Below are 9,136 nucleotides of genomic sequence, written 5' to 3'. Positions count from 1 at the left end.
ATCATGAAGTTATGCTCGTTCTTCAAGGCGATCTCACATAAGGTCATTGATGAGAACACACATTGGACAAGCTAGAGCAAGACATATACGAACACATGGTTGATATGTGCTCATGTGTGAGTGACGAGTGACTATCAAGAGGTGATTAGAGCTTCAGTTAAGTGTGCGTGAGATTAACCATGGCATGATTAGTGTGTGCAACATATGTGCCAGGGTCATGATACCCCGGGTATCTCAAGGCACCGATTAGTAAGTCACTCCAGCAGCGCCCAGCTAGCCAAAGCCCAGCAGCTATGGCCCAGCTCAAGCCAACAGGCCCTAGGCCAAACACCAAGTCATGAGGTCCACCACGACCTCTCCTTCTCCTTTCGCCGCACGCTACAGCAGCCACACTCGACCTCTCCCCCATCATGACCCCTGGGAGAGGATGGGGAGAGGCCGGACACCACCAAGTACACCTACCCTGACAGAGACAGGCATGCTCCGTTCGCTCCATCAGGACGAAACAGGACAAGCCATCACTCAGGACGTGGGATCCCTAGGGTAGAGCGCCATCCCTGAGCACCCATGTGCAGGACAAGATAGCACAGTGGGGCGGTGACTGACTGGTACGACACCACACCATCCAAACTTAGCTTGACAAGATGGGCAGTACGGCCCCACCCACTACGGGATGGGTCGCACGACCCCGATCTTGACTTCCAAGACCAAACAGACCACCGAGGACCCTGACCTAGCCACCCAGGGTCGGAGCCCCCGGCATCATGACCCGAGGGGACTGACCTATGACCTGGAGGCGGCTACCTTGCCCCCGTACTGTCACCACGATGACACTAGGAGAACAGGGGACGATGAGAAGGTCAAAGCAAGACCACATCGTGCAGGACAGTTGGTGAACCATCGACGTGCCAACAGTACCATCACTACAGGCACTGTAGCACCATGCCATGCCGTGCTACGATGTGGGAGCAGGATCACAACGACCACGACAATGACCACGCTTAGATGTACGACTGACATGACAAGATGGCTTACCAACCAAGTTTACTTGCTTCTCCCTCCCTTGGGCTCTCGACCACTCGGCCTTGAAGAACCCATCTTCCCACATATAACCTGGCCCCCGAACTCTATATAAGGGGACCCAGGCCTCTCTTCCATGGGGATGGACTCTGGAGACTTTATTCAGACCTTTGTTCACCTCACTCCTCCTACCTCTTCTCCTTAGCTTACACCCCCCCATTATAAGACTTCAGAGCACTTGAACCAAGGAACATGAACTCGAACCATCTCTAAGACTGAACGTAGGGCTCTGGCTTGAACTAGTATAATTCCTTGTGTCTTTGAGTGCTACCATCGTCTTCCTAGAGCAGCGCAACACACGTATACATTTATTATCGGTTTACAAAACATTGACAATATGTCCCTTGGCTTTTGTGATGTTTAGGTGTTGAGCGTGAGACAGTCAACGACAATGGAGAAGGTCAAGCGAGGAGTCCATGCGTGATGGACCGGGAGTGGTGAAGGGTGGATGTGAGGGCTTAGACTAAGGGACTGTGGACGGCTAGCACTTGGACACATCGATAAGCAAATGCACATGCGAGGATGGTGATGGAGACGGTGTTGACCGAAATCACGATGATTAGATCAAGGCGGACGTGCAAGCACTTAGTGATCGGCTGGTTGAAGACGAGCGGGACATGCGTCGACATCATGGAAAAGGTGTAGCGGCTATGTGACTCCAAGTGGGTTTGGCGGTTTGGGCCTCAAAACCGCAGGCGATAGATTTGTTATGTTTGGGCCTAAAAAGCCAAGAGAGGATCTCAGGGCGGCACGAGTCATCATCAGAGAGCTTTTGTCGAGGCAAAGTGACTTCATGAAGGGCTCGTATGGAAACCAATTTGGTCCATTTTGCCCTTGTGGACACCTACAAAACATCCTAGATAAAGTGTGTGCAAAATGTTCAATTCGCTTGATCAAGTTTTTCCTTTTTCTTCTTTGGTTCGGGCTGCTGAAATTCAGACAGAGTGCAGAGCCTCCACCTGAGGATGCGAGCCTCCAAGAGGTAGAACCTCCTCAAGTATACGCAGATCCTCTGCAACTATAGGTCGTGAAGTGTTTCTTTGAGTTGCTTTTGCTTCCGCTTGACCCTTTTGGCTTCCTAACATCTTCTCTTAGTCCATTTGCCTAGCTATGGCTTTGGGGGACTTGAGTTTGCTTTTGAGAGGTGCGTTGGGGTGTATTCGGGAAATAGGCCAAGTTCTTATAAAGAATTTGAATTAGCTCCCATTCACCTCTCCCTCTGGTCGCCTGCTCGGTCCTTCAACGTAGTTCATACTCTATGTAGCTAGGCTTGAGATGCATTTCCCACCAACTTTCTTTAATATCTCAGTCCATCTTCTTGTTCACCTAGTCGTCCAAAGTAAAGCCCTTAGGCCAATGCACTTGCACCTAATGCTTCCTTTTGATAGGATGATGAATGTTTTCAGGAAGTATGTTAGAAATAGATCCAATCGTCTAGAAGGGTGCATGGTTCAATGATGCACAACAGAGGAGGCAATTGAGTTCTGCACGAATTCACTGGTGATGATTTGAGCACATGATCAAACCTGGTGTGTATGCTTTGCATTTTGTGCATATTCATCAATTCAGTGAAACATGTTATTGTTTTTGGTAACACATGTTGTGCATTTTAATACCTTTTTGCTTCAATGACAGCGAATAGAGCTTCATGTCGGTGGGCTACTAGAGTCTAAGATCAGAGGGTTGCAAGACTAACTAGTTGGGTTCCTCATGGATGAGGTGGTCGAAGAGAAATCAAAGTTCTACATTTTATGTGTGAGGAACTAATTCGTAGTGATTTATTTGTAACATATACACTATCGATCATTTCTTGTGTGGTTGTACATGTAACTTGAAGCATAATCTTGATGACACGTGATATATATATATAGTGTATTATAATTGTCCGGTGCGCGTTATATGTATTTGGTATATTATAATACTCATTGCTGGTTGTGGCATGGAGCTGACAGTGACACTAATTCACTGCCAAGTGTGGCATTGATCCGAGAGTGATATCACAAGTCTTATTGCCATGTTAAAGCATAATCTGGCAGCGATATCTTAAGATTGACTGTCAAGTGATTCTTTCAACCGACATTGACAATCACCGTATCACTGTCGGTTCATGTGTCAACCCGTCAGTATACTCATGGATATCACTATCGACTAATGTTTTGACTCCATAGTGATAACATTTTATCACTATTGAGTCGACGAACCGGAAGCGATAGGCCACCTCATCTTATATGGGAGGCAATTCTGGTAGTGATGGGGTTCCGACCCGAAAGTGATTAGTTCTGGCGTAGTGTAGTCTACATTTTGTGTCTACTTTTGTCGACTGCACTCCTAGTTGAAAAGATATTTTGACTAGCTCAGTGCGTGCGTGGGTGTATAAATAGACGTGTGGCCGGGAGGATGGAGCGAGCAACGAGCATGACATATATGATCAACAACCAGCTGGTAGCCGGCCGGAATCCGATGGCATCCCAGCTGGTGGTAGCAGTAGGGTTGGCCTTGTGCCTCATCATCATCTCTATGTACGCCTTCCAGCTGATCGCAGACGCTCGCCGCCGTCTGCCCCCTGGCCCCTTGCCACTGCCGGTCGTCGGCAACCTCCTGGCCGTTGGACGGGGCAACCCCCAGCGTTCCCTGGCTCGCCTCGCCGAGCGCTACGGCCCGCTCATGTCGCTACGTCTTGGCGTGGTGCCCGCGGTGGTGGTCTCCTCGGCGGACGCCGCGCGCGAGATCCTCCAGAAGCACAACGCGGAACTGGCGGATCGCCCCGTCCTGGACGTCTCGCACGCCCACGGTCACCGAGCCAACTCCGTCATCTCGCTCCCGCCGCACGCCAGGTGGCGAGCGCTTCGGAAGCTCTGCGCGACGGAGCTGTTCGCGCCGAGCCGGCTGAAGGCGCTGCAGCCGCTGCGGCAGCACAAGGTGGAGGAGCTGGTGTGCTACGTCTCGGAGCGGGCGGCGCTCGGAGAGCCCGTCGCCGTCTGCGAGCCGCTGTTCACCGCGTCCATGAACATTGTGTCGCGCACCATGTTCTCCGTTGACTTCGACTCAGCTGGGCTCGGCGATATTGTGCAGGAGGCCACGGTTTTGGCCGCGACGCCGAACGTGTCCGACTTCTACCCGGCGATCGCGGCTGCTGACCTGCAGGGTGTGCGGCGCAGGATGGAGCCGATCGTCGCGGATTTCTATCAACTGTTAGACGAGGTGTTTGCGCAGCGGCTGCTGGAGCGGAGGCTGGCGAGCCACCCAAGAACGATATGCTAGACGCGGTGCTTGATAAGGAACATGAATGGCAGCAGAAGGAGGAGTCTATCATCAATCGTTCAACAATCAAAGGACTGTTCACGGTACACACGCACAGCATATCCTTTTATATATGCAGTATATAAAAACAAATGTTGATATCTTTTTTGCTATATATATAAACTTGGTGAAACTTAAAAAGGTTTGACTTATCCTAAACCTAGAATTACCTTTTTTTTGACAGAGAGAGTACTAAAAAAAAATAGATGACATAGACGACACATACTACATCTATTTTTTTTATAAGACGTAGGTTGACTGAACGGTCTTTCAAATTATACTTTGGTCGTTTATATATTTATTTGATATTATATTATTTATTTCTATAAACTAATGATAGTTAGTACATTTGATCATAAGTTTAACCGTACAAAGTTTGATTTGTATTATAATAGTTTAAAATTATAAACTAATGATAGTTAGTACATTTGATTAAAGATTTTAAAGTTTATTTATAAATCTTGATATGCGTGTGCACCTTATAAAGAATATGGAGAGAGTAGATGACAAGTAGGCAGATCCAAAACTTATTAATGGAGTGATTCAAACTCGAGGGAACTACAGCAAGTATAGAGAGCAAGAGCTTCATCTGCAATTAGCCAATTATAGTAGTATACAATAACTTGGAGAGCTGGACAACATGCATGAGCAAGTTCGCAGATCGGTAAGGGCAGTCCCAACCCAAATTATGAGATAGTCTGTATACATGCCAAATCATGTAAATGCTACACATAGAAACTACGTATATTCTCAAGGAATAGTTTTTTTTAAATCAAATTTTGTACAGTCACATGTCCTCCATCATCTACCTATCACATCTCTTTGTTTCTTGGTTCCCGTGTAAACATGATTTCTTATCTAAGAAAACATTTTTCTCCTCTTTATTCTCAATGCCACATCATTATTATTTGCTTAGTTGACAGCCTGGTTAATGAATAGAAAACCATCTAGTTAATTTCTAGGCTAGAGGGTCGTACGCCTTTACTTTTTGTTAATACCCTTTACTTTCTCAAAATAAGACGTTACATGAATTTTTTTTTCGCAACATATTGTTCGGAGCATGCAAATTTTCATCAACATTACTAAACTATTTTTAACTGTCAGTATAGAAAACTCATATATAGAAAAAAGATGTATTAAATAATAAATATATAGGGAATTGCTATTAAACAGGCGCCTGATTTCTTCCAAAAGTTCAGGCGACGTGTGATGGCCAACAGTAACAGGCTTTCTTCTTCCTTTCGTCAGCTTAGCAGCAAAGTAGTAGATCGCGCGTGTCCTCAACTCGTCGCCTGAGAGCTCAGGCAACTGAACTCTAGGAGATGTGAAATATATAATTTATTCTCAAATATAGTACGTATTATTCGCGTTGTAATTAGCAAGGCTTTATGAGGCAGTAATATTAAAAAAGCATTGTTTTGTCATTGTTAATCGACCATTATTCAGTTGTCAATTATTATTTGGGTAGATAGGCACAATAATGTGTGACCCTAATCAATGCATCACAGGACATGCTTGTTGCGGGATCAGGTACAAGCTCAACTACGGTTGAGTGGGCAATGGCCTCCCTACTAGAGAACCCCGAAGTGATGGAGAAGGTGAAGAGGGAGCTCACGAGAGTTGTTGGCACAAGAGCACAAGTCCAGGAGTCTGATATCGCCCAACTCCCATACCTTCAAGCTGTTGTGAAAGAAGTGCTTCGCCTCTACCCTGTGGGGCCGATCACGTATTACCGGGCAGAGGCCACGGTAGTAGTCCAAGGATACACCATTCCTCAAGGAGCCACCATAATACTCAACATATGGGCAGTTCACAGGAACGCCGACGTATGGCCTGATCCACATAAATTCGTGCCTGAGAGGTTCATGGGCGACGACGGAAACAACATCACTGCTGATTTCTCCGGCAAGGACTGTAAGCTGATCCCGTTTGGTGGCGGGCGCCGCATATGCCTCGGCATGCCGCTAGCGTATAGAACGGTCCATTTGATCCTCGCGTCGCTGCTGCACCACTTCGATTGGACGCTTCCTGAGGAGGCCAGGCAAAATGGTATCGATATGACAGAGAAGTTTGGAGTTGTGATGTCTATGGCTACTCCACTAAAAGCCATCGCCAAGAAGCGTATGCTATAAATGCATGTTGTGTTGGATATATAATCCTAGCCCAGTTCACTGTTTATCTTCTCCGGCTATGTAGTAAATAATTTGGGCTCGACCTTAGCCGAATCGGGCGCGTCTGTAGTGGCCTGACGCATGCTGCGTTCATGCGGGGTGTTACTGTTTCCTTTTCTTTCGGTCGTAGGAGTGGTGGCGATCGCTCGAGCTCTCAGCCGTGGGAAATAATAGAACAACAGAAATATAACAAAAAATACTATATATGCACCTCCTTATATGGCACAAAGGTTTGCTAGTTGGACCACATTTTGGAACATTACATTAGATTGGGGATGGCTTTAAATTATATTTGCATATCGGGCATATACATCACCATAGATTTAAGGGTTCGGATAGTGCAGAATACTGTATATTCGTTCCCACCAACCTAATGGGTAAGAATTTTCTCCATTAAAATATCTATGGGTAAGTAAATTAACCCACACTCACATACCCTAATGAGGTAAAAAACACATTCCCTGGATATAGGGTAGGCCCATTGCCATCCCTGGATATAGATAACACTGCATTATTCAACAAGATTTGTAAATATATACCAAGATGAATCACTACTGGAAACAGAGACTTTGCCGAGTGCAAAATTCTTTGCCGAGTGTTAAAAATCGGGCACTTCGTTTGCTGATGTCACATGTGGAGATGTCACATGTGGAGATGTCCTGGTTTGTAAGCATCGTACGTGACAACGTGCACGAAATCTTCTGAAATTTTTATCATAGCCTCCACATATGATATCACGACATCTCAACAAGTTTCACGATTTTCGGACTTCGTTTGCTTTTTATAGAATTTATAAACACTTCACACGCAATTTCGCGGACATGTTTCGTGAACAAGATGTCCGAAATTTCGGGTCCGTTCCTGGATACGGCCTCTCATAACACTCACTAACATGACTATCAATTTTCGAATCATTAAACTCCATTATTCGTACCACGTGCAGTTCAAATTTCTAATTTTCGGAAAAATTCAAGTAAACGAAATAAAGTAACTAAATATAACAAAAAGCCACAAAAAATCCCCAAATTGTAACTAGGAGTTCCTGGTGCTTTAAAAAGGCTGCACAAAAAAATTGGAGGCCAAAAACAAAAAAAAAACAAAAAAACTTTGCCGAGTGCCGGGGTATGGCACTCGGCAAAGGGTGTCTTTGCCGAGTGCCAGCCATCAGGCACTCGGCAAAGAATGTTTTAATTTTTTTTAAAATTTCCTCTTTGCCGAGTGCATCCACAGGAGCACTCGGCAAAGAAATAATAAAAAAAAATTAAATCTTTGCCGAGTGCCGTCTAGGGGGCACTCGACAAAGTATTTTAAAAATAAAAAAAAATTTCTTTGCCGAGCGCCAGATCTGAGACGCTCGGCAAAGAATTTAAAAAAAAATTAAATCTTTGCCGAGTGCCAGATCTGGGGCACTCGGCAAAGAAATTAAAAACAAAAAAAACAAAATCTTTGCCGAGTGCCTCCCTGATCCGGCACTCGGCAAAGCCGCGGACTTAGCGGTTTTTGACCGGCCGGGCAGTCACTGCCAGTCATACCGCGCCCACGCCTGCCCGTCCCGCTCGCCCGCGCTGCCACTGGCCGCCTGCGCGCCCGCGCGCCCTGCGCCCGCGCGGCCGCGACCCGCGTCGCCCGGCCGCCGCGCGCGCCGTGCCCTCAGCCGGCCCTGCCCCCGGCCAGCGCCTCCCGCTGCCTTCGCGCCCTGCCGCCGGCCACGCCGTGCCCCCGGCCGGCCCTTCCCCTAGCCGCGCCGCCCGCTGCCCGCGCGCCAGGCCGCGCCGTGCCCCCGGCTGGCCCTTCCCCCGGCCGCGCCGCCCTGACCCCGGCCGGCCCTGCGCCCTGGCCGCGCCCCATGGACCACCCGCCCCGACGCCATCCGTGCTCGACCCCGTCCCCGACTCCGCCCGATCCCGACGCCGCCCGCCCCTACCCCGTCGCCCGTCAGGTATGCCTTCTCACTTATTAGTGTCGAGGTAGTGGTAGTTGTAGTAGTATTAGTTGTACTAGTGGTAGTATTAGTACAACTAGTGGTAGTATTAGTAGTAGAATTAGTGGTAGTAGTAGTAGTACAACTAATGGTATTAGTTGTGGCAATAGTGGTAGTAGTAGAAGAACCAATGGTAGTAGTAGTAGCAATAGTGAAAGTAGTAGTACAAGTAGTGGTACTACTTGGATATATTCTTCTGCATGGATTGATATCCAAACTACATGGCTTCTGTTGAGCCATATGTGCTTGTCGGCCATCGTGCCGTTGTTTTTTGCAGGTTTTGGAAACCTCACCGTGCAGGGGAGGTTCTGCCGAATTTTTTTGTAAATAACAGTATTTTGTTCCATTTTTGTAGAGAAGAGCCCGTCAGAGTTGAGTCGGAGTTCTCGCCACCGTGTCGGTCTGCCTGCACCGCGTCGTCTCGCCACTGCACCGACCCGCCACGGCCCCGCTAGCCTGACTCCGTCGCCACCCTAGGTATAACCCCTCTTTTCATATCATTGTCGTAGATCGCGTAACCCAGTTAGGCGTCTCCCGTTCGAAAGAGATACGGTTAGAGGTATGCAGATCTTTGCATATCTATGACCGTATCTATTTCGGATTG

At 47.5% G+C, this 9,136-nt stretch overlaps 1 pseudogene; it reads left to right on the top strand.

Moving 5' to 3' along the window:
* The first annotated feature begins 3,485 nt into the window (after positions 1–3,485).
* LOC136473863 (cytochrome P450 76T24-like) lies at positions 3,486–6,779 on the top strand (annotated as a pseudogene).
* The last annotated feature ends 2,357 nt before the right edge of the window (positions 6,780–9,136 follow it).

The sequence above is a fragment of the Miscanthus floridulus genome, chromosome 8 (genome assembly GCF_019320115.1).
Source record: "Miscanthus floridulus cultivar M001 chromosome 8, ASM1932011v1, whole genome shotgun sequence".
NCBI classification, from domain to species: domain Eukaryota; kingdom Viridiplantae; phylum Streptophyta; class Magnoliopsida; order Poales; family Poaceae; genus Miscanthus; species Miscanthus floridulus.
This window is presented reverse-complemented; position numbering and strand designations above follow the sequence as displayed.